This window comes from Podarcis liolepis, assembly GCF_965112155.1.
Source record: "Podarcis liolepis genome assembly, chromosome: 4".
Taxonomy (NCBI): domain Eukaryota; kingdom Metazoa; phylum Chordata; class Lepidosauria; order Squamata; family Lacertidae; genus Podarcis; species Podarcis liolepis.
Window position 1 is genome coordinate 41717057 of NC_139558.1, and position 26711 is coordinate 41743767.

The following is a 26711-nucleotide window of genomic DNA, read 5'->3' on the forward strand; positions in this document are numbered from 1 at the left end:
TGACAGTCAAGAAGACAAACAAGAGTTTTGTTGAAACAGGGTCGGACGGAGGCGACAGGACAAAGTGAGTTAGAACAAAGGGAGAGACAGAACAAGAAGAAAGAATAAATCCAAGGAGAACTGGAACTCCTGTGCAGAGAAGCAGGGGTCCAAGGTGGGAAGGTTCAACATAGCAAGCAAGCTGGAGAGTGCTGCTCTGTTGACCAGGCAAGGGTCAAAGGGCCTATGTTATAAGACACATCTTTATACTTGGATTAGCAATCCACAGAAGCCTCATATACACCAATCTGTGATGCCAGGAGTGAGAGGCTGTGGTGGACCCAGAGAGATACCTGGCTCCTAAATGTGCAGTCTGAGAGGGCTCCTCGTGCCAGCTATGCCATTCATTGGTTGGTTCTTATAAGAAGTAATATTCCATCCCTTGCACTGCTCCCAATGGAGCAATCTTTGCTTTGCAGGGGTTTTGTTTTCCCCTGGGTATGAGAAATGGTAATCAAATGTTGATCAAATGAAAAAAGAAGGAAAGGAAAGAAAGTAGAGAATGGAGGGTGAATATTGAGTTTGATTGCCGAACCTGAGCAATGAATCTCTGGAGCCCTTATTAAGCGTGCCATTTAATAAAGGAGAAAGGCAATAAAAATAAAAACTTCCTCTTTTCCAGTCTGTAAACATTTCCTGGAAAAACTACTCTGTGGTTTTGAGAAGGATTCCAGAATCTTGCAATCCCCGTTCTCTTCATTTCACCCATGACTCACTGGATCGTAGGAAAGTCCCCTCTTGTTTCCAAGAAGAATTGTCACTAAATCAAGCAGGGATTTAATGGAAGCCATACCTTTTCCTTGGTTAGATGATCCTCTTGGAATCATAGCTGGATTTGGGCTGCTGAAGATTTTATAGGAAAAAATAAATTGTTTCTTGGCTGAAGTGAGGGACAAAGTTCAGCGGCATTAATGCAGAAATTGAAACCGTTTATATTACTTACTCCACCAAAAACATGTAAACCTGTCTCCCCACCCCCACCCCAAATGATCATTAATATATTACTTATTAGGTTTTAACTTCATGACATAGCAAACTTAGAAAACCTATCCAAATAGTATGCAGGAAATCATTTACAAGATGAACCTGACACTATTTTAAACAGTTTGTTCCAGTAGCGTACTGTATTATGAAACCACATCCTATCCCATTTATTGCTATTACAGCTACATAATAAAGTATTGTCGTTATGCAATTAGCAGGGATTGCACACAGATGAAACATTTCTCAGCCAGCCACATCTCCAGCACATTGTGCTGTTATTGACTTGGGAACCGTACACTATGCAAATCCCTGTGCTGTTTATGCATGTGGGCTCTGCTTCTCATCACTCTCTGCAAAGATAGCTATAACAAGCCTGCACTATTCCCTCATGAGGAAAGGCAGTAGCACCATTTGCTCATGTTGCCAACTCATGCAGCCATGTAGAAAAAGCTTCAAAGAACCATAGAACCATAGAATTTGAGAGTTGGAAAGAACCCTGAGGATTTTCTAGGATGAGATAATCCTCAGGGTCCCTTCCAACTTTGAAAGCAGCTGTCCCATACAGGGACTGAACCTGCAACCTTGGCATTATCAGCACCATGCTTACCCAATTGAGCAATCCAGGCAGGTCTGGGTCTGGTCAATGCTTGGATGGGAAGCTACTTGGGGATGTTACCTATAGTTCTTTGGGCTCAATGGAACCAAAGCTGGAGATAGATAAATAAAAAGCAAGGACAAAAATCTTTGACTGCCCATGTAGTACAGTGGTACCTCGGGTTGAGAACTTAATTCGTTCTGGAGGTCTGTTCTTAACCTGAAACTGTTCTTAACCTGAAGCACCACTTTAGCTAATGGGGCCTCCAGCTGCCGCCGCGCCGCTGCTGCACAATTTCTGTTCTCATCCTGAAGCAAAGTTCTTAACCTGAGGTAATATTTCTGGGTTAGCGGAGTCTGTAACCTGAAGCGTATGTAACCTGAAGCATACCACTGTATTTGTGTTTGATAGGATGGTTTCAACAACTGGTATGTACAGAATCTGCACCTTACAAACTAGTTTCTTATCACCAGAATGGTTGTATATCTTTTTAGGTTTCCCAGAGAGACCACATTGACCTCACAAGTGGGGCGAGCATCACAGCTGAGGGTCTAGACAGCAGCCTGGTATCGTTTCTAAGTAGAGGTTTGCCTTCAAATGCTGCCTTACAATAGCCCTGCATTGTGATATTTCTTTTCAACCCGTGGAAGAGGCTTGGGAGGTGCAGAAAAGTTCTTAGAGCCATAAAAGAGTTCCTTATCACAAATCTTATCGGGATGCTTCCTGTTCATGTTAGGATTAGCTGTTTCTCAGTTTTGACAGTGTATTTGACCTTGGGCTCTGAGCCAGTCTAGCTCAGATTACGGTGGTGTTTGCTCAGTTCCTTTTCTTTGAGGATATGATTCAACTTTCATTGCATTGAATAGGAAAACCTCCATTGGCTTAGGCAGGGACAGCAATCCCACTCCAACCTGTGATTTGCTCATATGCATGACAGGTGCACTGGAGACCAAAGAAAGGCAACACCCCCATGTAAAATCAGGGGGAGGCTGAACCCCTATTAATCTCTCTTGCAAACAATAGTAAAGAGGAAATAGTTCAACATGGACCGCAAGGGACTGAAGGCGGATGAAGAATTCTGTGTCTTTGTTATCTCATCATTGTTCTCCCTCTGGGAACTACTGAATCATTGACTTATGTAACAAATTATTGGCTACTTAACCTTTACAGTTGGAGTTGCCATTATTATCAGTGCTGTTGGATTATTCCAGGGGCTGCCTTTGGGTGGGAGCAGGCAAAGGAGGATCTCTCATGAATCAGTTTGCCCAGGGTTGTATTCTAAACATGCACACAGCGATTGAGCTGTGCCTTGCTGACCCAGGCAGCTATGAATAGAAATGGTGTGTAGGTGTGTGTGTGTGTGTAGGTAGGTAGGTAGGATGGGACTCTTCTTCAACAAGAAGTTGGAGTCCCATCCCATGCAACTGCCTATTGCCTATCCCTTGTCACCAGTCCTGAAGAACAAGGTATTCATATTAATTAGAAGAGGTTCATTGCCTCAGAATGAATACTGTGGGCAGAGGTGGGACTAAACAAACACAATTGTATTGTACTGCCTTCTCATTGGCTCCCAAAATTTTGTTACAGATTTTTGGGGAAGTGGAAAATATGACAAGAGAGCCATATCCAGTGTTGCCATACTTTCTCTCCTTCCCCTCCCATCTTATTCTGACACACAGTTCGAATGGCAGCTTGCGTCATGCACAAGTGCTTTGCAGAAGCAGAAACACCATGTACTGTATCTATAACATCTGGACTTTGCTCTTTAAAACAGTTTCTGAAGTTTGTTCCAAGTACCAGAACTGCACTACTAGAGAAAGTTAAGATGCAAAAGCAAACATTGAAAATTGGTGAGGCATTCTGAAAGAGGCCAAATACAGCATTGTTACTGGTTGGCTGGTAAAGTATTCTGACTCAAGCAGTCTTAATTTCATAACTGCTACCGTGGCTCCCCCCCACCCCACCCTCAACATTCATACCTCCCTCCCTCCCTTTCGTTGGTTGTGGCTTTTCATTTTTAAGAAGGATGATATATTACAAATCAATTTGTCTGATCAAATACCGGTATATAGCTTTGACAATCAGCACTGTGTGAAGTCAGTAATCTAATCTTATCTGGCGACATCTACTCAGCCTTCCCTCTTTTAGATTAAATGGTTCAGTTGATCTAATATAATAATATATAATCTGTCATTCCAAAAATATTTAAATTCATCTCCATCTCGAGTGGATTTATTTATTTATTTATTTGAAATAAATACTAGAAGCATTCTGTTGGGAAGTATCTGAAGTGCAATTGTTGGGAGCAAAACCATCTATATGAATACGGATCTGCTAAATTCTTTATTTTTGCACTGTTCAGAATATTCCAGTTTAAGCTTCTGCCATAATGTAGACTGGAAAGAGCTTGTTTAATAATGCTAATAAAAAAATTCCAATACGGTATTGTCTGAAGTATCTAGAGTGAGCAATTCCACTTAGGTTAATCCATGAGATGCGCTTCTCTCTCATGAGACTGTCTTCTCTCTTGGAAGACTTAAGGACACATCACTCACCAGCTTCAGCATGCTTGCAGCAGCTGGAAGAGACTAAATACTAATGTGGATTCTAGCAAGTCATCACCTTTCTAGCTGCCAGCGATAAGGCCCTATAAGCGTTGTATTTCAGAACAAAATTATTCAGACATATGAGAAGGTTTGTCTGGATAATTGTTGCTGTACTGGTGCCAAAGAACAGAAAATGAAATAGACATATTCATAACAGGGCTTGTATATGTGCATGCATGTGTATGTGTGCTACACAGAAGTTAATGTTTTAGGACCCCTTTACACTGGTTGTGTTCACACCAGCAGTACCTGCTTTTCCCATTAAGGAAGCCTAGACACTCTTATAACAAATATTCCTGTAGCTGAGACATTTCCTCATGTGAGCATGACTGGTGTAGGGCCCTCTCCACATCTGCTTCAGGCAGAAAGAATAGTTGCATCCTCTCAAGGAAGTCCAAGTAACTTTGCCCAATATGATATTCTTACCTGGGAGAAAGTGGGGAATGCCTTCTTTTACATAAAGCATAATAAGGCAACCCTCAAGAAGTGCCTGTTACAGCCCAGCAAGATGAGAGGTGGATGATATGGTCTGAGATGGCCCTGGTGGTCATGTTCTGGAGCAGGGAGATGAAGTGATTTGTTTAGGAGCTTCTCCCAAGGGCAGCATCTTGGCTACCACTTGTGGACTCATTAGTCAGACTTGGTAATCATACAAGGCTTTATTCCAGATTTCACTACAGTGTCCAAATATATATCAGGTTAGTCATAGCAGAGCTCTAAGGTACATGGCTAGGCTAAGACATGGTCCAACACCTGGCATGCCCCCCAGGTTGACCTTTGGAAGAGTGGGGCGGGCACATCCATTCATGTAGTCATTTCCCTAAGCCTTGGGATCAGGCAAGCAAGTGGGCACTCCTACAGGTAGGCAGTCTGCTGGGTCTGCTAGCTGTGGCTGCTTCTTGGGTGATGTGGGTGGGCCTACACAACCAGCTTACTGTCCATTCTACACTCAGGGCCTTTCCCAGGAGCAGGAAAAACTTCATTGACAGGTGGCGGTGGCTGAGGCAAGTCAGGTTGCTGCTCTACCATGGCAGCCAGGGGATCCACTGTCAGAGAGGTAGACCTCTCCCCTGACAACCTGCTTGCCCCTTCCTCAGCATCTAGATCACAAGGCCCCTCCCCTTTCTTCCTATTCCTCCTCCTGCTTGGACCAGCCCTGCCAAGATGTCTCCATGGGGCTCAGGACAGACAAATCGATCAGACTAAAGAACCAAGCACAGAGCTGCAGTAAAAAAAACCCCTCAGCCAGACCCTATTGGTTCCTCAACTCACCTGATCTAGTTAAACTGATGAGCTGCCTTCTGTGGGCATTACATGGGTGGGTCTGCAGCACCGCAGACGTCAGGGCAGTCGTTCTCTCAGCCTGAGAATTGTCCCAGTGGCACAGGGGGTAAAAGTGTCCTGAGCTTTGCTGCCAGAATCCCTGGCTCAAGTGTACTGGTGCGTTAAAGCATCTCACCCTTTGTTTGCTTTTGTTCATGTGAATTCAGCTGGAGGCAGAACATTTTTCATCCATTGTTAATAAATACCTAGTGCCCAGGGATGGGTGTATTACACATGAATTCCCCATCTGATAATGCAGAGGTCCCCCAGCACTATAAATGTTTTCCCTCCCCACCTTATATTTCTGGTTCTTACTGTACCTTTTGATTGGAAACATACATAATATTTTATCCTTCCCCCCCCCCTTAGTTTCTGCCAAACCTTTCCACTTTGTGGTCTCTGAGTTGAAGATTTTTGTGAATCAAATCTACCAAGCTGGTGGGTTTAAATATGACTTGGTTTGTTCCTGTTTATTTTAGCTATCTTTTTATTGTTTTAGCTATTATCTTGCTGCTGAAAACTTTTTAAATGGCACAAAAGTGATTATTGGCTTTGGTGGCTGACATTAGCTGCAGAATTCATTGTCATAATAATCAAAGGTTTTTTAAAAAGAATGCTTAAAGGTCTCACTACTGTGATAATATTATATAAAACATTTAAGAAATGGCTAGCAATATTTCCAAAGAGAGGGATCTCAGTAGGATTTCCATGAGTTAGGGGGTTGAGTCCTCAAGTGACAGTAACTCAAAGAATATGAATCCATTGCTTGACTCTTCTTGAATAGACTCACCAGCACCAGAGCTCTCACCTGGAGCTCAGGAGGTATCTCTGCCTTTAGACTAATTTTTTTTTTTTTAATGGCCTTGGTCTCCTCTGAGAATCAGGCCTCAGTATTTAGACTCAAGACCAGAGTTTCCCAAACTTGGGTCTCCAGCTGTTTTTGAACTACAATTCCCATCATCACTGACCACTGGTCCTGCTAGCTAGGCATGATGGAGGTTGTAGTCCAACAACAGGTAGAGGCCCAAGTTTGAGAAACCCTGTTCTAGACTAAACTATAAAACCTTGGCAGTTACTGCAGGCTAGTGCTGCAGCAACTTTTTCTTTCTGCCTCAACTGCAGGATTTCTGGTCATATTCTTACACTTTAGCCACTGAACTCTGAACCAGCAGCTCTTAACACTGTCTAGGGTCTGGAATTTGCAGCACCATCAAACTGGCTGTGGAACCATAGTTCTGTATCTCTATCTCCCTGTCTCTTGGGCCCTCGCCTCCTCTCAGTAGCAGAGAGTATGATGGATCAAGAAATAGGGCTTTGGTTGCCATGACTAGAAGAAGCAAAATAAGTTATAAGTAAGCCCAGATATGGATGGCCCTGAAGAACTGCATAATTTATTCTAGCTGTAGAATCAATTTTACTTGGGTTTTGAGTTTGGAACAGATTTGTTTGGTTTTTTTAAAACTCAAAAGATTTGTGGAAACACTTCATTTAAACACTTTATACTGGGGAGGGTGGATGATGGAAACCTTTTAATTCATGCTACAATGGATACCTGCCCTTTGGAAGGTCTGTAAAACATTTTAATGTGGTTCTACTTTGTATCAGTATATCTGGTTCAAATTTAACAATGGTGGATCAAATTTCAGCTATTTCAATTCCCCCCCTCAAACTTTTATGGAGGACAGCACCCACTTAAAAAGAAAAAAGAAAAATAGGCCTTCACTATTTATTGTGGATGCCTTTTATTTGATGGATCTGCAGGTCTAAGGGAGCTGCGTCCTAGGGAACAAAGAATGGGACTGGCAAGAGGGAACTGAACTACCTGCTGTCATCAACATGTGTCTATTCTGGTTGGCAAACTTTTTAGTATGTTTTTTCACTGGAACAGATGGCACCCATTGCAAGATGTATGGTATCCTATTAAGGACAAAATGATAACCAGTATGAAAATAGGAACTGCAGCTATTTCAGACTTGTATATTTGAAATGTTGCACCTGTATTGATAGCAGTTCTCCAACAATAAGGAACTGTAACTTTTTAAAGGAAGTGAGTGAAGAGCAGGAGGGAAATGTATGTGTCATCCCAGTTGTGTAAATGGCTGCACTGCAGGACACTGAAGGGTTAATGCAGGAGAGGGCTGGAGTACCCCCTGACCAGAATCCTGCCACTCTTTAAATGATTCACATTTCGGTAAGAAGAGAAAGTTGTAACTCTTTGGACTGGGCAATAGCAGGTATAGTATGATTAGCTGCCAAGTATTCATAAGGACGTGGATAGGATTTTTAATATATTCATGCATTTGATCATTTAAAATGTGCATATGCCCTTGTACGGATTCTATTTTTTGATGTTGATTGGTTCTGGCAAAAAAAAAAAAAATGGTTGACAAGGCTCAGATTGATAAATTTGTCACCTCCCAATATTCCCTCATCTGTGGCAGCTATTGAGACTATAGATCCATTGTGTGCCTGCACAAATTCTGGCTCTCGTTTACTTTTAGCTTGGTACTGGCAGGTTAATACAAACACTTTGGTGAGTGGAATTGATTAGATTGGCAAATGCAAAGGCACATTCAAATACCATGTTGCACACACTGCAAAATTCAATTTGCTTTATATTCTGTCCAAAGTTCAACCAAAGTTTTATATCACAAAAGGCAGAGATCTCTGTTTGGGCTGTATGGAGGGACATGAAGAGGAGACAAATATACAGTTATACTGCTTAGGTGGCCTCTTCAGATGTGATTAGCAGCCTTGTCACTATGAAGAGGAGTGGGGATGTGCTGTGTAGCTCTGTTACTGACTTCACCCACTTCTCACTGTCCTCCTTCGGATGGCATCTGTAGGCAGGGGGCCTTTGCATATACATTTATCCTCATGAAGACTTCCAAAGTATCTGGAACACTAAACAGTCAGGAGCTCCAGATTCTATGGAAGTCTTTATGTATTCCACTGTACGATTGAATACAGGAACTCAGGATAGCTCAGTCGACAGAGCATGAGAGCCAGTGTAGTGTAGTGGTTAAGAGCGGTAGACTCATAATTTGGGGAACTGGGTTCGCGTCTCCGCTCCTCCACATGCAGCTGCTGGGTGACCTTGGGCTGGTCACACTTCTCTGAAGTCTCTCAGCCCCACTCACCTCACAGAGTGTTTGTTGTGGGGGAGGAAGGGAAAGGAGAATGTTAGCCACTTTGAGACTCCTTAAAGGGAGTGAAAGGCGGGATATCAAATCCAAACTCCTCCGCCTCCTCCTCCTCTTCTTCTTCTTCTTCATCATCATCATCTCAAGGTCTGTAGGTTCGAGCCCCATTGCAGGAGGTTGCAGACACCTGCAGTATACATGTGGGTATTGGAGGAAGGGTTGAGTGGCTCAATCATCCAACCAGTTGGGGATGGATGATTGCATGTTGCTCCCATGCATAGGTAATCATGCTTGATGGGAACTATGGCATCTAGAAGTCTTGTGCTGAATATAAAAGAAAACACAAAATAAGTTATCAAGGTTTGGAATAATATGAGAATCATAAGCCGTTCCTTCAGAATGCCAAAAAAACCCAACCCAACCTGCATTCAAAAAGCAGAGATTAATTTTTCTTGCCCTGCTGGTTTTTTAAAAAGCCGTCAAATGTGAAGTGAAAGTTTAGATATATATGTGTGTGTATATATAGTGCTGGATTGAGTGAAAACTGATCAGTGCTCTCATTGCTTGTTTTCACTGGTGCTACTTGGAACCCTCCAGGCAGCGGTAAAACTGGCAGAAATGAGGTCAGTTTTAAGTACGCTGTTGCTTGGGAAAGCAGCTGCACAGAGAGAGCACTGGAGTTCTTCATTGTGCAGAAGCACCCACAGGGAAAAGCAGGGGGTGGGGACACTAGGATCCCCAACATCGCAGCAGCTACAAGAGTGGGGTAGGCAGACGAACAAAGGAAGCAAGTGCCCTACAGAGCTTGCCATGAGCCAGGAGGCTGGGCCTTGTCGCTGAAGGGAGGTCTCTGGACTTGATAACCCCACACAAACATATGAGTGTTCTTTCTTTCTGCAGGGGGAGGGGGGAAAGGGAGGCTGTGGCTGACTTATCAGTGGACATTCTTCTGAAAGTTATCACAGGCCTCGTAGATGGGGAAGGAGTGGAGAGAAAGAAACTCTAGCTGTTAGACTGGGGGAATACAAAAAAACACCTTGCAGAAGAGAATCGGTAGCTATTCAAAAGCGTCAGAGGCTTGGGGTGTCATGCACAGCGGCGTGCAGATGGATGTAAGCAGATGGATGTGCCGTCGATGTGTTGGTTGCAGTAGCCATAGTGAGGGAAGCAGATGGATTTGCTTTGTTATTCAGTGCAGTTAGTGTGAGAACAGGCACTATATACCTCTTCCAGAGGTGCACTTGGAGAGGATGGGAGGTGAAGGTCAGGAAATGGCCAGCACACTCGTAATTTGGTGTTCTCTGGCCTCCCTAATTAGCAAATGGCTGAGGCGACTGTGCCAACATGTGCACCCAGAAAGAAGCCAAACAAGCCATCTTCAACTGGCAGCATTCAGTTAATTATGTGGCGGTTTTGTTTGGGTTTATTTATTAACAGCTTCTTGTCTTTGGCCTATGTCTGGGTTTACGATGTGGTGGCTCTAAGTGAGTTTTTCTGCCCAGCCCGTCCCACCAGCTGCCAGCCTGAAATGAGGTTACATCCGAGTCGCTGCCCCCCAAAAGGATGACAAGTCGAGTGGTGTGTGTAACAGAATGGTACAATGCTAGCCCTCCATTGATCCTGCCAGCGTGGGTCTGGATTTGGGCCAGAGCTGCATGCGAAGAAACAAGCACTGCCATTGTCTGTTTACTGGCTGAGAGAAAAGAAGAAGAGAAAGCAACCTGTAAAAAAAATGGGTCCTGCTGCCAGCGGGAGTCCTACCAGCTGACATTTGCCTATTGGTATTTGCTGTGGGCTTTTAGGAAGACACATTTGGTGGGAAGTCATGGAGAAAGCCAGCTTCAAGAAGCTAGTGCAGGAAGAATAGCCCTCTGGGAGGCTTGCGCAACCTTAACAGTGTACATGGGGTTATTATGTCAAGGCACCCCTCATCTCAAAAGCTCTTTGCATGTAGAAGGCTAACATCATATTTTTACACACACACACCCATTTTAAGTGTTTCCAGTGTTGTCTTTAATAGAGTTACTCATTTAACTTCTTTAAAGAAATGTTTATATTGTTTCTGTGTGTTTTAGCTGTATTGGTTTTAATTCATGCTATGAGCCACCTTGGCTCCTTGGACTGGGAGAAAAGAGGGATTTAAATAAAATGAACAAATCAATAACAGGTTAATGAATATCAGGGAGAAGACTGAACTTATACGTCTTCCAGCATGCCAACTTTTCCATGTGCAGGCCATTCCTCCTTTGAGTTCTGAGCTGATAAAATAGGCTATTACCTCAGGTGAATTATGAGGTGATAAAGCAGGCCATTCCCTCAGGTAAGTTCTGAAGTGAAGTAACTCCTGAAGAGTGGACTTTTTTTTGGGGGGGGGGGAATCAGTTGGCTGATAAATTAGGGAAACCATTTTAATATATATATATATAAATAATTCATTTGATAGTTCAATTAAACATTGAAATACTAATAAGGGAATGGTGTCTGGGAAGAATGGGAAACAATCTCCTAGCTTGATGGATCTCTTTACCATGCACAAAACAGGTTTGTTTCTTCCACTGAGTGAGTAGCCACTAATGTTCCAAGATACTTTTGGAGTCCAAGGTCAGCATTGCCTCATGATGACTCAGTTGAAAAAGGCTAAGGTACGGTAATGGAAATCAGTTCCTTCAAGTTTGTTCATAGCACTTTTAATTTGGCAAACATATTTGGGTTTTGCATACAAAGGCTACACAATCTAAGCCATAGCTGGTTACGTATAATTATTGGCACAGGCTGTGGGAGCTATTTCATTTCTTGAGTGTTATAAAGAAGGTAAAAGATAAAGGTCACTCCATCTGGGAAATTACTAGAGTGAATTAAAGGACATAAAGTTTGCTGGGAACGAGAAGAACATTCAAGAATGTTTTAGAAAGGTGTTACATGTTCCTATGTTCTATATTCTGCCCAGAAGGACTAATAGAGTGTGTGCATACTTCATACTGGCATGTCAACATAATAAAATTAAAAGGAAATGGTTTGTTTGTTTTTTAAGCCAAGATGTTTAGTGAGGTTTCTTTTCCTTTTTTACTGACAGGTTTCAGAAACAGGAGTATTTTTATCTGGGCCAGTAGTTTTTATGGCTCAATTATTGAGATGGCGAGTGTTAGGCGTGGCTGAGAAATTAGACTGAAGATTATCTGTAATATACTTCATGCATGTATACTGTATATCAAAACTTTCAAATCTGTGGTAAACATAGAAAAGAAAATTATCTCTATGTTCCTGGCCATATGTCTCTCTATAATGTGCATATTTATATGCAACAAGGTTTTGTCTCCTGATCTGGTTGGCTTGAGATTCACCTAATATATTACACAGTTCAGAAAACAGTTTGAAAAACACTTGTCCCAAGAGATGTTATTAGCCTCTGCAGATAAATAAGTCTCTGCAGGTTGAGAAATGGGCCTCCCAAATGGTTGTTCAAATCAGCCCTCTATTCACATCCATTCAAATGAACTCTTGACATTTTATAATTTGTAAATAATTCAAAATCATTCATAGTTCAATGCTTTTTAACATAAACCAAAATCAAATGAAAGTAATTTTCTTAAGATTGCCAAAATATCCCATAATTGCAAGTCGGTCTGTAGCTAAATGGCTACTAATGAGCTGTAGCTGTGGCAGTAACAAATATAGACAGAAAATCCATACAGATAATTAAGAAATTATCCATGTGGGAAAAAGCTCGACTATCTGCCATCTCTGCTGTGAAAGCCAAAACATGTTACTGCTGTTTCCTCCTCATAGCTCTATCCTTTGCCCCGGTGCCAACTACTTAACGGCAGCATGGAACTTGGACTTGCTTTGAAAACGGTGCTCTCTTATGGTACATAGTGCAGTATTTGAAAAACTAGTGTGAAATGCTGATCCAGGGACAAGGTGTATTGGCTATCAACTAATTTTGTCAAGTATTTTTAGCACCTCTGCCAGTTTTATCCAATGTGGTGTTAGATTAAAACTCCCATCAGCCTTGGTTATTGGTCATGCTTGTTTGGGCTCATAAGTGTTGTAGTCCAAAACATTTGGAATGCACCAGATTGGTGTTACCTTGGTGTTTCCCCTATAACTACCACTTTTGCTTGATTATTTACAACCCAGCAGTCGTAATACACAAAGCTGCATAGATAACGTACAAGGAATGGGAGACATGGGGAAATTGGAGGGATTACACAGTGCTGGTTGCGCTGCCTCTGAATGATCAGGTGCCCATAGTCACAGAAGCATTCCATTACCTCCTGGAAGTTGTCACTGAACTGCAGAGCTCATATTGTGAAATTAAAATATGCTGGGGTTCCAACCTTTGTGCCAGTACAGTGGTACTTCGGGTTAAGAACTTAATTCGTTCTGGAGGTCTGTTCTTAACCTGAAGCACCACTTTAGCTAATGGGGCTTCCCACTGCTACCGCGCCGCTGCTGCACGATTTCTGTTCTCATCCTGAGGTAAAGTTCTTAACCCAAGGTACTATTTCTGGATTAGCGGAGTCTGTAACCTGAAGTGTCTGTAACCCGAGGTACCACTGTAACTGACTCAGTTGCTTCAACTGCTAATCCTGCATAGTTTGGGTCACTGTAGTTATTCAGCAAGAACTGGGAATGACTAATCTTTTAGCTTAAAGTCTAAGAAAAAAGCCCACATTATGACTACACTAATCTATTGCTCTTTTAGGTACCTCAAGACCCTTGTTGTTTTTGCTGCAATGTGTTAACATGGCTAACACTGTGGAATCACGGCTAAAATGTGTGGTCTGGAAGAATCTGTCTCTTTCTAGTTCGTGTCCCTTTTGCCTGTGTTCACTCATAAATATGCATTTTTAAAATGTATGTTGATGCATTTTTGAGCCAAGAACTAAATCAGGAGATTCAGGAAGTGCAAAAGTCAGAAAAATAAGCAAACTGTGACCCCCAGATTAGTCCAGGACATGCAAATCAGGTCAGATCATATTGGAATTTCAAATTCTGCAAGCATGGAGTCCTTCTCTTCCCTTGCCCCTCTCCCCGCATTAGGGGAGATGAGGGGGGCTTAAGCATCCCTCTCCTATTTTCTTTGAAAATTGCCCCTTCACAAAGCTTTTATTTAAAGCATGGAGCCGCCTCTGGGATTTAAATACACATGTTTCTATGTGTGAAACAGGAAGCTCTGACAGAGCAGCTGGGTCAGCTGTAATAGTTGCAATGTGGCCAATGAAATACACTGGAGTTGGGCTTACTTTCATACCTATTTGTGTTGCATTCAGTACATTTCCCTTTAAGACAGTGTTCTGATAGTGGCAACCTGGGCAAATGCACTCATCAAACTGGGATGAGCTCTGTCATCCCAGGATTTTGTCTGTACTTTGTCCTTCCTCATTTTTAGTCACCAGGAAATCATCCTCACATTGTAAATCTGGGGCGGGCTTGTTGACACATTGAAAGATTCTGTGTCTTGAGGCTCCAGTCACCATGTTGGCTAAATGGATTACCCTCCATCATCACAGGGATGCATTATTCATTAGAGGGAGAAGTCCTCAAAACTGCTTTATGATTAATGGGCTGTAATAGAAAGAGTTCCTCCAGATGTCACAGAGACTTCGCAAATCTGTCTTAATCTCTGCAACACACAGGCACATACACACACTTCTCCCCGCTGTCTCCATAAGCAAACCACCTAAGGGTTGAGTACATTTGACCTAATTCTCCTTTTGCCTATGCTATGTCTATATCAACCCCTTTCCATTGGCATCACTGGCCAGGAGCCTGATCTAGGATGACCTAAATGTCTCGAGAATTAAGTTCTCATGCGTGGAGATATCAACAAATTCTAGAGACATCAACACAGAGTGGCACATTGAATAAAAACAGAATGAAAGAATAACCAAGATGAAAATGGAATGTATTTCTTCCAAACTCTCTAAGGAATTACCAATTTAGTTATAGGTTTGGTATTCTCACTGACTTTTCACAGGTTGGCTTTTCAACATTATGAGCTGCTGGTAGTAGATTCTTTCTAACAATGCCCAAGATAGGCTTGGTGGTAGTTTCATTTGTTTTGAAATGTGTCAGGCTTTTTTAAAATAAAAGTTATTTAAGCCTATTGTTTGTATTTTAAGATGTATAAGTGAAATATAAACAATGTGTTCTCCCTGATCGCTGCAGCACTCAAAAGAAGGGCATATGATATACTGTACTTTTCGCCCCATAGGACGCACCAGCCCATAAGGCGCACCTAGTTTTTTTGGGGGGGGGGAATAAAGGAGAAATTTTTATTCCCCCCCCCCAGGCGCGGGGCTGGGGCGGGGGAAGCCCGAGCTTCCCCCAACCCCAGCCCCCAGAACAGGCAGCTCTCTCCAAACTGTGGGAGCCCAGCACCAGGCTCCCACGGCTTGCGGAGAGCTGCGGGAAGCTCGAATCCTGGGCGCGCTGAGAGCTTGCGGAGAGCTGCGCGAAGCCTGGAGAGCGAGAGGGGTCGGGGCGCACCGACCCCTCTCGCTCTCCAGGCTTCAGCGAAAGCCTGCATTCGCCCCATAGGACGCACACACATTTTCCCTTCATTTTTGGAGGGGGAAAAGTGCGTCCTATAGGGCAAAAAATACGGTATGTGTTGTACTGACTTAAATACTGGATGGGATTTACCTAACAGACACTGTCAACAGAAGGCCAGTGTAACTGAGCTTTCTCTCCTCTCTTCTGCCTGTACCCCCCCAATGGCTATTGGGGTCAGAAAAATGGCCAGAACAGTGGGTGTGGGTGTGGGTGTGGGGAGATCATTCCATTTGGCATCAGGGCTGTCTTTACCTGGGGGTGCAAGTGGTGTGGGGCACCTGGGCGCCACACTCTGGGGGGTACCAAATGCACACTGGTCCCTCTCAATTGGCGGCAGTGAAAAGCAGTGGGCTGAAGTCCCCGCCCCCCTCATCTGTCACTCTGTTACTCCGTAGTGTCAAACAAAAGCAGTTTTTTTCGCTGCATCGTTGTTACAGGTTGAGTTTGCCCCCTAAAAAAGTCAACAACTTCAGCTTCCCCCTCCCCCCAAAAGCCCCCCCCAAGGGGCGCTGGGCAGATATTTGCACCCCGACGGCGCATATGCTAAAGATGACCCTGTCTGGCAAGCTGATATGCTTGCACAGATGGAATATTTGTAATAGCACAACATTGCCTTCCACCCCAAGTTCAGCTACAAATTGCACTTTGTAGCTTGGTAAGATCACATTCTCAGCCTTGACTGTTTCATGGGATAGTTATGAGGCTGCAGTGCTATTCTTCTGTGCTGCTTTGAAGACGGATGTAATACAAATGCATATATAACAGGAATGGGGAATGACTTTGAGTCTGAGGGCTACTTTCCTTTATGGGCAACCTTTCAGGAGCCACAAGCTACTGCTGGATGGGGCCAGAGGCAGAAGTGGGGAGATCAAACAATGTAAATTTTGCCTTTGTACATGGTGTGAAAGTTTTTTGGTCCCAGTTGCTGCAGAGGCACACCTGGCGTGGCAGTCGCTGTCCAGCTGCCACTGAAGGAGCCAGAAAGCACGTTAATAAGGTGGCAATGAAAACAGTCATTGCTCATGGTGGTTCCGTGATTGCGCACCCCAATATCACCTTCAAGGAGGCCGTTCTTTCAGGGACGATGGTGTGCATCTTTCCCCGTTGGGAAATGACACATGGTTAAATTCTGTTGTGTTGGGTTTGAAGGTGGGGTTGCAGTTGTGAGTGGTTGGCGGCGAGCTTGAGTGCTCGGTGGCGGTTAGGCATTGGTTTATGGTTTGGTTGGTTGAGGGGCATGGATTGGCTGTGCCTGCCCCTCTAATGCTGCTGCTGCAAGGGATTCCGTTAAAGGAATTGGGAGCTAACTATTGCTTGTCCACTCTGTCAAGGGGGCTCGGGCCATAGCAATGAGCTCCTGGTTGCATTTGGGGTGAGGGCAGGTTCCCTGCTCCGCGTAACCCCCAAGTGTATTCCCCCATTCTGACTTTCGCATCGTGCGAAATGTCAGTCTGTCCCCCATGGTGGGGGCAGATAGTCGCAACCAATGCCTATGCAACCACTCACAAATTTGTATTTTAATAAAGTTGTGGCCAAAATTATGCCAAAAATCTTAAACAAAAACTTCTGTGTGATGTGTGAGTTATTGGGGTGGACCTGGGGACCTCGACATGCAATGTAAATTTTGCCTTTGTACATGCACCCCTCTCTGTCTTCCATCCAGAAAAGAAAGAGGCATGATCACAGTTCGCGGTCACATTTTAGCGCGTGAAACAGGGCCAGTAGGAGGTATGGCTGGGGAGGGAGTTTGTTCTGGAGAGACGGCCAGGTAGAGAGGCTTTGAGAGTCACATTTGGGCTGGAGATTCCCCACCTCTAATGTATAACACGAAACAGACCAAAGCCTACAAAATTACAGTCTTTGAACCTTCGGTCTTGCATACTACACAGCTTAGAATTACATTTGATGACAATAATAATAAAATGGTAACAAGCACCTTGGTGCTGCCATCCTCTGCATATGTGTGATAAGTGCATAAGTGGGACTTATCTCTGAGTAAACATCCATAGGTTCAGTCTTTACAGTGCTAAATAAACATTAATTGGTTTCTCCACAGGACTCCTCCGTTGCAAGTGAAATGGTGTTAATATAACCATGCCATTTAGAAGATAGCCTGGTTTTAAAAAATCCACTTTAGCCACATAGAAATCTATAATGTCTGGCCTTCGGAGAGGAGGTATTCCATTTAGACAGAAAGCTAGTCATTTCTAGCCTGAAACTTAAGAGTGCTTTCTGCCTTGCGGTTCCATTTCCCAAGAAGTATAGTAAACAAAGTCTCCGTTGAAGTGTGACACCCTCCCAATTTCTACTCTTGCCATTTCCCTCTCATTTCATGCTGCCTTCATGACAGAAACCTCGTATTGTTTCAGATTTAGCTTATTTATGTTCCCTTTTACTCAGCCATGTGCTAGATAAGTTGCCAGCTTCTTCTGAAACCACAAGAAGGATTCAAAGCAGCTGTGTGTTTTCTTTGGAAAAGGGGATGGGGATGAGAGAGGATTGAGGGGAAGAGAAGCTGGGGTAGGGGTAGGCCAACATCCTCCAGCTGTTCCAACAACTCTACAGCTCCCACCAGCCCCAGCCAGCATGACCAGAGGTCAGGGCTGTTGGGAGTTTTAGTCTGACACTATCTGGAGGGCACCATATTTGTACCCCTGAGAAAATAAAGTGGCGCCAATCAAGACTGCCGGATTCTGTGCTGCTTTATTGTTTTGCAATTGTTTTGCAATTTTTATTGTTTTGCAATTTATTGTTTTGCAATTGTTCTTTTGCAGAATGGTCTGGTAATGTGATGGACATGCCATTTTGCATGGCATACAAAGGCAGGAGGTAAATTGGGATGGGGTTGAATATAAATGCATGATTTCACTTTTAGGTAGCAGTTTTTCATAGTTGAGAATGAACAATGAGTGTAATCCCTTTAATATATAAAACTCAAATTATCTTTCTTCTTTGTGTAAAATACTATAATAAGATAGTTTTACATATATGAGTGCACACACACCCCAAGTATGGTGCTGTATTGGTGTCACTGGAGAATATGATATTCCTATGTTGACTGGCCTCCCCTCATCTCTCTCCATCCAAGAACTGATCTGACAGGTTTTGTATGAATCAATGACAGTGTGAAACCCCTTTTCTTTAATTAGAAAACAGTTTGGCAAAGTTGCAAAATGAAACATTAAAAAATCATGAAGACCCACAGCTGCTGCTTCCCCCTTTCCCAAATCGTAAGATTAAAAAATGTTGAGTTCTGCTTATTTATCTGGTTTTCGATCCTTCAGGCTACAGCTGGCCCATGTAGATTACAATGTGGCTAAAGTGGATTTGAAAACTAGGTTAACTTCTTAGTAACATGATTATATTAATACTACTTGACTTGAATCATACGGAAGCATTGTAGAAAACAGTTAAAGTTTATACGGCCCTGCAAAAAAATTTAAGGTTGCTGGTTACTGTTCATTATTATTGTCATCATCATTATTCAAAGTATAATTTATAGTTACTTGTTCTATGAGAATGTAAAGAAATCCCAAAGAACAAACTGTTCTAACAAAATATTATGTTAATCACTGCAACAAAGCTGCTTGAGGTATGTGTTGTGCAGAGTTATAAATTGTGATTCCTAATACTGAATATGTATGTGTTGCCAATAACTTTGGTCAAGAAGATTTTTAAAGTAATTTTTAAATTTAATCCTAAGTGGCCATGCAACTTAGCCTCCAAAAGCTAGACATATAATTCTTTCCACTGTCATGGTAGTTTGTCCAAGAAGCTAGCGGCTCCTTGGCGCTGAGAATATGGATGACTGGAGAGAGGAACTGGAATTACCAGATCTACATGGGCCAAACAACATGAGGAACGAACAGAGGCCTGCATGGTTCAAAAATCTTCTTGGGTTCTTACTGAAAGCAACATGCTACTTAAGTGAAGACCAAGCTGATCTCAGGCCTCATTCAGACATGGTGCTCCTTCTCCAACAAACACTGGTTTGTTGAAGCCCTAGTGAATAATGACCACCCCTGCCTCTTATGGACCCAGTCTGAAAAGAGGCTACTTGGTTAGTTTAAAACTCGTTTACAGCTGTGATTTCTAGTTATGGCTTGAAGGCAGTGCTTAAGCTATAATTTCCTGGTTCAGATGTTATGGGAAACTTGCAGTTTAACAAATAAGGAGGTTTTCTCTCAAGCTGGGTGCATGAGAGGAAGACAGGTAGTCCGAGACCAGTTTAATGTTGTTGCTTCAACAGACTGTGGAGGAGAAAGCAGTTGAAATTATCACTTTTCCATGCTATAACTAGCCTGAGTTTGTTAGAATGACAGTGTTACAGGCCTGACTTGACTGCCTACAAACCAAAATAGGAAGGTTGCGGTTTCCCTGGCCAGTGTCTGTGTCTCCTTCAGACCTTTGGTTCTGAAAGCGTGCTTATAATTCTTTGTGGCATTGACTAAATGAGCCATTGAAATGATTTTGTGACCAATGGACATTGGTATTTGAAAAGAGAACAGTCAACTTTGGCCCTCTTTAGTACACTTTAACATTGTTAAGGAGTGAGCGCTGCACCCATGGAAACTTTTGTGTCTTGGAATGGAAAGCTGTACTTTTATTATGCATCTTTTATGGGAGTTTCAGACAGAAAGGTGGAAGCACAAAGGAAAACTATCAAACTACTCACTTTTCAACAGATCTTTAAATTAGATTCCAAGATTTAGAATGTAAGCTGTGCTATAAATGCTACATGTGCCGTAAGACTGTTAATTTTCTTGTGAGAACTTATTAGAGTCAAGAGTCATTACATCATTCTGTTTTGAAAACCTCAAAGTGCCTAATTCAAGAAAATTAAAAGATTCCTATGTGGAATTAGAAGATTGCTCATTATTTTTGGTCTAGGCTTCTTCCTTCCCATTTTTACAGTAATAATTAAAGTTATTATTTCTGAGCTACAAGGAAGTGAAACCGGTACTGTATCCTTATCCCAGGAGCAACTCTTCTTCATGGCTCTAACCAGCCTGAACCAGGTGCCTTGTAGAAAGTGTTCAAGCCTCTCACTTGTGGGGACTTTAGGAGGGGGGAGAGGAAATGTATTTTTGCTATCCCCCCCCCTGCAGGCCCTTGTTTTGGGGGTGATCCCGTTTCACTTCTCAAAAAACCATGAGATTGCACCATCTTGCCAAAGACACCCAAACCTGTCCATCTTTTTCTCCCTGCTTCCCCAAGTTACCCTTGTTTTGTGTCTCTGTGTGGGTCATTCTGCCCAGTGTGTGCCCTCATTTGTCCTTTTAGAAAAAATTTGGAGGGGTGCATTTGCACAAAAGCAACATTATTCACCAGAGCACATGAGCATCACGTTCTGTATTTTCACATGGCTTCTTTGCCAAGAAAGATACACTAATGCAACAGCGTGATAATTTATATTCTAAAAGGTGGACCGTAAAACTGTGTGAAAAGTGATTGTCCTTTTAATTAATTTTTGTGCCTCTTGAAAGTGAACACATAGCCATTTTGATTAGGATTGACATGACTTGGGATATTTCCTTATATCTCCTTGCTCAGTGAGTGCACCTGATTCTTTTGTAAATAGCATAAAATATTTTGGTTTAGACAAAGCCGTGGTGCTCTGAGACCACTGAAGATTGTTTTAAATGGGCACTGCTTGCAGGACAAACAGTTATCAAAAACACTGAGTACAGAACTGGATGTGATGCCAACTCTACCTTCCAGTTCCCGTTTTCTCCCAATGGCAATTAATTCCTGGTGTGTGGGGGAAGATGCAGTCGTGTTCCGTATTGCACACAATTCAGCAGCAACCAGAAACGTGGAAGTTGGGGAAAGACCCACATGTCCCATGTCCCATGCAGTAGGGCAGAACCGCCCTCCCAATTCTGGCATTGCTGCAGCTCACCTGGATGGGGTTGGTTCAGGGCAGGGAGGTTGGGGCTACATGAATGCAGTGCTGGAGCATATCTGGCATTCTTGCCAGTGTGTCTGCACAGCCCCGCCCTGCCCCCAGCCCCTTGCCGGGATGCTTTAGCAACATTGGCGTCAGGAAGGGCAGGTCTGTGGCTCCGTCCCACCCCACAGGCTGTTGCTTATCACAGTGTCACGCAAGATGTCTGACAAGCCAATTATTATGGGGGCCTGGCTCTAGTGTTTCTCCTTTTGGCTGCCTCTGATGTGATGTCCATTTCCACCCTGAAACAAGTTTCTACTCACACTTGAAAGCAGAATTTTGCAGAGATACTTTTCTCCCCACCCTCCAAGTAATTTTTCAGTTAGCTCTCAAGATGTCTCAATTGCATTAAAAATTACTAGTCTATGGGGGTAGCTCATTTGTGGGTGTTCATCCATAAATTATGTTTGGTTATATTGGAGACAGGTTTCCTTTTTGTTTAGAATGTTTTCTAAATGCTGCATAGAGCTACTTGTTCCTGGCTTCTTAGCTACTTACAGCTAGGGGTGGAAGGCTCTGTCCATTTCAGTTCTCTTAGTTTCTCATTTTTCCAGTGTTAAATTCTGTTCACATTTTTGCAGCAATTGATTAATTTGTGGGATTAAAAAAAAACCTTATGAAAATTATTCAGCATATTTGTGTGAATTTCTCCTAATACAGTTTTGTATGCAGTTTTGACTTATGTGCACATTTTCGCAAGCAATTTCTCCCAACACAATGCATTTTTGTACATTAATTTCATGAATGAATTATTATTTTTATGCACACTTTCCCCCTAGTGTATGCACTTTTCATGCATATGGAGAACTGCATGGCAAAATTGGGATTAGTGGAAATTTCAAAGGGTTCCTATGTTTCATTCAGTTCTCATATTATTTTGGAAAATGTGAAGTTGATAGATTTGCTTTTAAATGTGAACTGTACCATATTTATCCCCCATCCCTAACTATAGCGCAAGGAAACAGTCTTAAAAGCAGAAGTAAAAAATAAAACCATGTAATCTGAATCAACAAGTCATGAATCAAATACTGTAATGTGTAAATGGTAACAAATCCGTAGAAAATGATAGAAAAACCATCCGATACAAAAAGTTTGAAATGGATGCAGCTAATAGAAGGTCAGGTGAGGTTAGCAGTTTCTGGAGTTAGTTATCCTTGTGAGTTTTCGTTGCAAGAAGTTAGGATGGAACAGAACTTCATTTGACCGGGATTTCCAGTCAGCAGGACACATTATTGGGCGGGTTGTAGTGAGGCTTCCTTGTTTGGCTGGCCTTTTTTCAGATAGATGACTGGAATGACATACTGCAAAGTGACAGCTTGAGGACATGCAGGCAAGAAGCTCCCTGGAGTGCAGCTGCTCCACTGGACATTGCTAAGGTAAAACCTGGAATCTGCTCACATGCCACTGGCTCTTCGGGTTGCAGTGGAGAGGAATTAACACTTGGATGCTGCCAATTCAGCTCCTAAAGGGCTCTGTGGCATGGCATTTCGCATTGCTAGCTTCGAGAAAACCACCTTTCTTTTCCACACCACCTTTGGCTTCTTTGCCCCCACACTCCGAGCAGATCCAGAGGTTAAAACCAGTTTGAAACCTTTTGAAATGTTTTCCCCAGAAGCATAGAACTGTACGGATGCTGCTGTACACACTGCAGAGATCCTGGTCATTGAAAAGGTTGTTACCAAATGAAGAGCGCAGGTCATAATCTTGCCTTGTCTGCTGTCAAGGGTTCAGTGAGTAGGAAGCAGAAGACTTACCTGTTTATTTGCTTCCTTTATAGTGTTTCTATTGCCCCATAAGCAAGAGTTACCTGGGTTTTCCCATGTGTGTTTCCTCAACTGTCGCTCCTATGACGGGAGGTGTATCCTGCTGCAACTCCTCTGCTTGTAATCGGTGTCCTTGCCTGGCTGGGGCTGGAGGATGTTGGAACGCAGCAACACATAGAGGACTCCAGTTTGGCTATCCCTTGTGGACATGAAGGCTTGGGAGAAATGGCATGTCATTTTAGTAGACTGTAGTAGAGTGATATTATGAAGGTTCTGAGCCCTCTAGTGGAGATTTCTGCATTCCACTCAGGGAGCTTGCTGATTTCAGTCATAGCCCCAGCGCATCCATAATAACAGGGCTTTGCTTCATTGTGGACCCCAGTTTGTCCATCTGGTTTATTCCGATGGGTTTTTGTCTTTGTTTTTAAGCTTTCTTTAGCATTACCAAACCAAGAGCTACTAATAGATACAACAGACACACAGATTCAGCGTAACTTTAGATCACGGTAAACAAAGGAAATAGTCTGATAATAACAGTGCTGTTCACATGTCACAGTAAGTTGCATTTGCCTTAGTCAAATTTGCTGGCTATAGGTGCAGCCTCCCTGTATTCTCTCATGTGTACACACCCAGGCACACAGTCCCCTCAGCTCATCCGTGCATTGCCCCCCTCCCAGATGATCAATCTGATGATGAGGGTTGAGGGTGAAAACACAATTTGCATCCTGATCAAAGTGCTAGGCTGGCAGAGAGGTTTAAGTTTCTTCTGCCTACTCCAGTCTACTCAGTTAGAGGTTTGTTTTTGCCAAGGTTAGCTTTTCAACAAATCAAAATGTGATTTTTGGCTTGGATGGAACACTTAAGCCAGAGACGATGGTTTGTTACTTTTATCTGCAAGGGGAGAAGTAAAGCAGAAACCCATCAACATGTTCTGTAAACCATTAACTATGAGTTTCTTGGGTTGAGGGTTTTTTGTTTTGTTTTGTTTTTTACATTTCTAATCCACCTTTCTTCTATCATAGAACTGAAGAGGCAGTGTGAATGTTGGTCACCCATCCAGGCACTAGCCACACATGCTAAACTTCAGTGGTCGCCTTCAGACTACACCTTGGGTTTACTGTGATATTCAAAGGGAAACCCTGTTAATATAAATCACCCAGTCACTGCACTTTCACGAATTCACATATAAAAGGCTTAGCCGTAGAGCTAGACCCTAACACCTTTGGAACCATTTTCACTGGGGCCAATGAAATGTTCTAGAAAGATTTGTTGCTCTCAGAGGAGTCATAAGCCATTGTAGATTTAACTCTTCTATAATACTTTCCAAGCAGCTGAACAGCACATTTAGCAGGTGAAGGCACTTCCCCCTTCTTCTAGCTATGACATAACTGTGACAACTTTCCAGAATAACAATCATAGAATCATAGAATCATAGAGTTGGAAGAGACCACAAGGGCCATCGAGTCCAACCCCCTGCCAAGCAGGAAACACCACCAGAGCACTCCTGACATATGGTTGTCAAGCCTCTGCTTAAAGACCTCCAAAGAAGGAGACTCCACCACACTCCTTGGCAGCAAATTCCACTGTCAAACAGCTCTTATTGTCAGGAAGTTCTTCCTAATGTTTAGGTAGAATCTTCTTTCTTGTAGTTTGGATCCCTTGCTCCGTGTCCGCTTCTCTGGAGCAGTGCAGAGCTGGGTAGCTTGCCTTTTATATGGGTTTTCATTATGGAAAGGCATCATAGATATTTTGGAACAGAATTTTTAGAATGCACCTTTGCCCTGGGGTTTGACATTTCTGTATCCTGTTGTGCTCTTATACGCACTGTAAATATCTGAAAATGAGGAAGAAAAGCTGCCGAGTTAAGCAAGTTGATTTGCTTATTCAACTGTAGGAGCTTATATATTTTATCTCTTTTAACTGACTGGCCCAATTATGTACACTCAGTAGAGCTACCTTGTTGCAAATGTACCAAGAGTCAGCCCCTAAACTAAGGCTGTGTATACATTTCATTTTCAAATGCAGCTAGTTCGATATTTTCCTCTGTTTGGATCGGTGTAGGGAAAAGTGCCTCAAAATGCAGTATTTCTTAAGAAGCAATAGGATTAATATAGATTGTGGCAAAAGTTCTGTGTACACTGCTTCCCAAACCAGCAGTGGGAGCGATACTGGATGCAGAGTACATGGGAGTGTGTGCACAGCCTTATATCAGCTCAGCTTGAACTTGCTCCATAAAATTAGGCTGATTTACTTGTCTGACCATGGTTGCAAACAGGTTAGCTGACCAGCAGTCTCCTATACATTACCTCTAGAGCTAGAGAAAATTAGCCAGTTTCTAATATTAGGCAGTTTCTAAATATTATTTGTGGTTGACAAGGGAGAAGAAAGGCATAGAAACTGCCATATGTGAAAAGATATATTTCAAACTGCAATGTTCTTTGGATTTCTTTGGATATATATGATATTATACATTGCATGCCACGTTTATCCTCCCAATCTTTAAAATAGCCCTGGTGACAAATTACATTGGAGCCCTGAAATCGACTTCTCACCAAATGGACAATCATTATTCATTCTCACCCTATAAATGCTGTCAAGGCATTGTCAACAAATACCTCCTTATCAACACCTTCTAAATTCCACACAAGCACATTCTTTCAGCTCCACTCCTGGTTCAGGGATGGACTTCTGTGCAAGTTTGAAAACTGCGGGAACAGAGAGAGGAAATAACTTTCTTTCCCTACATTTCTTTCTAATATTGCCCTTTAAAAATTCAAGTGCCTTTTCTGACAAATCCCTCCCTTGTGCATTAATATGTTTAAACATGCCTGTGGTTATAATATTCATTTATTTTCTGAAACACATTTCTTTCCAGTTACTAAGAATAAAAGTGGGTCAGTTTCTCTGAGGATGTAAACAGAGTTTGTAATCAATATGTTCTCAAGGGCCGGCCCAACATTGCTTGGGACAACAAAGGAAGCTGTCTAACACTGAGGTAGATTATTGGTCCACCTAGCTGAGTATTGCCTGCACTGACTGGTAGAAACTCTCCAGGGTTTGAGGCAGGAATCCATCCTAACCTTATCTGGAGATGCTAGGGATTAAATCTGGGACTTTCTGCAGGCAGAGTAGATGCTCTAGCACTGAGCTATGAAGCTGCCGCAGAAGCAAAAACTGGCTGGATTAGGTCAAGTGAGTGATGCCTTTAGAAATCCACAAGTAGGATATGACAGCAATGGCACACCCTTGCTATTTGCACCCCTTTTAACAGCTTTCTCCTGAACATGAAGGTTCCTTTTTTTCCTTTCATGGCTCATAGCCATTGATAGATTTGCGCTCCCATGAATTTGTCTAATCCTCTTTGAAATCCATCGAAGCCTGAAGCAATGACCACATCTTCTGGCAGTAGATTCTTTAAGTTGCCTTGCATGAAGAAATGCTTTCTTGTGTTTATAAATGCTTTCTTGTCCTGTTTATAAGACCACAGAGTGTCGTCTTGTCTTTCCCCAGCTCAAGTCATCAAATGAGTTCAGTCCCACTGTGAAGGACAACTGCCCATTCACAGATGTCCCCATAGTTAAGCTCCTTTCCCTTTCACACTGTGTGCTACAGTGGTACCTCGGGTTACATACGCTTCAGGTTACATACGCTTCAGGTTACAGACTCCGCTAACCCAGAAATAGTGCTTCAGGTTAAGAACTTTGCTTCAGGATGAGAACAGAAATCATGCTCTGGCGGTGTGGTGGCAGC

At 42.8% G+C, this 26711-nt stretch overlaps 1 protein-coding gene and 1 long non-coding RNA gene across 3 annotated transcripts in view; one reads left to right on the forward strand and one right to left on the reverse strand.

Annotated features, from left to right (window-relative positions):
• NHS (NHS actin remodeling regulator) overlaps positions 1 to 26711 on the forward strand; it is a 236975-nt gene that overhangs the window by 54410 nt on the left and 155854 nt on the right. The window lies entirely within an intron of this gene.
• On the reverse strand, positions 599 to 5731 carry LOC310706407. Its single transcript, XR_014525845.1, has 3 exons — positions 5497 to 5731; positions 4651 to 4778; positions 599 to 882 (listed from the first exon to the last, which is right to left on the reverse strand). It is a non-coding gene; the product is annotated as an uncharacterized lncRNA (long non-coding RNA).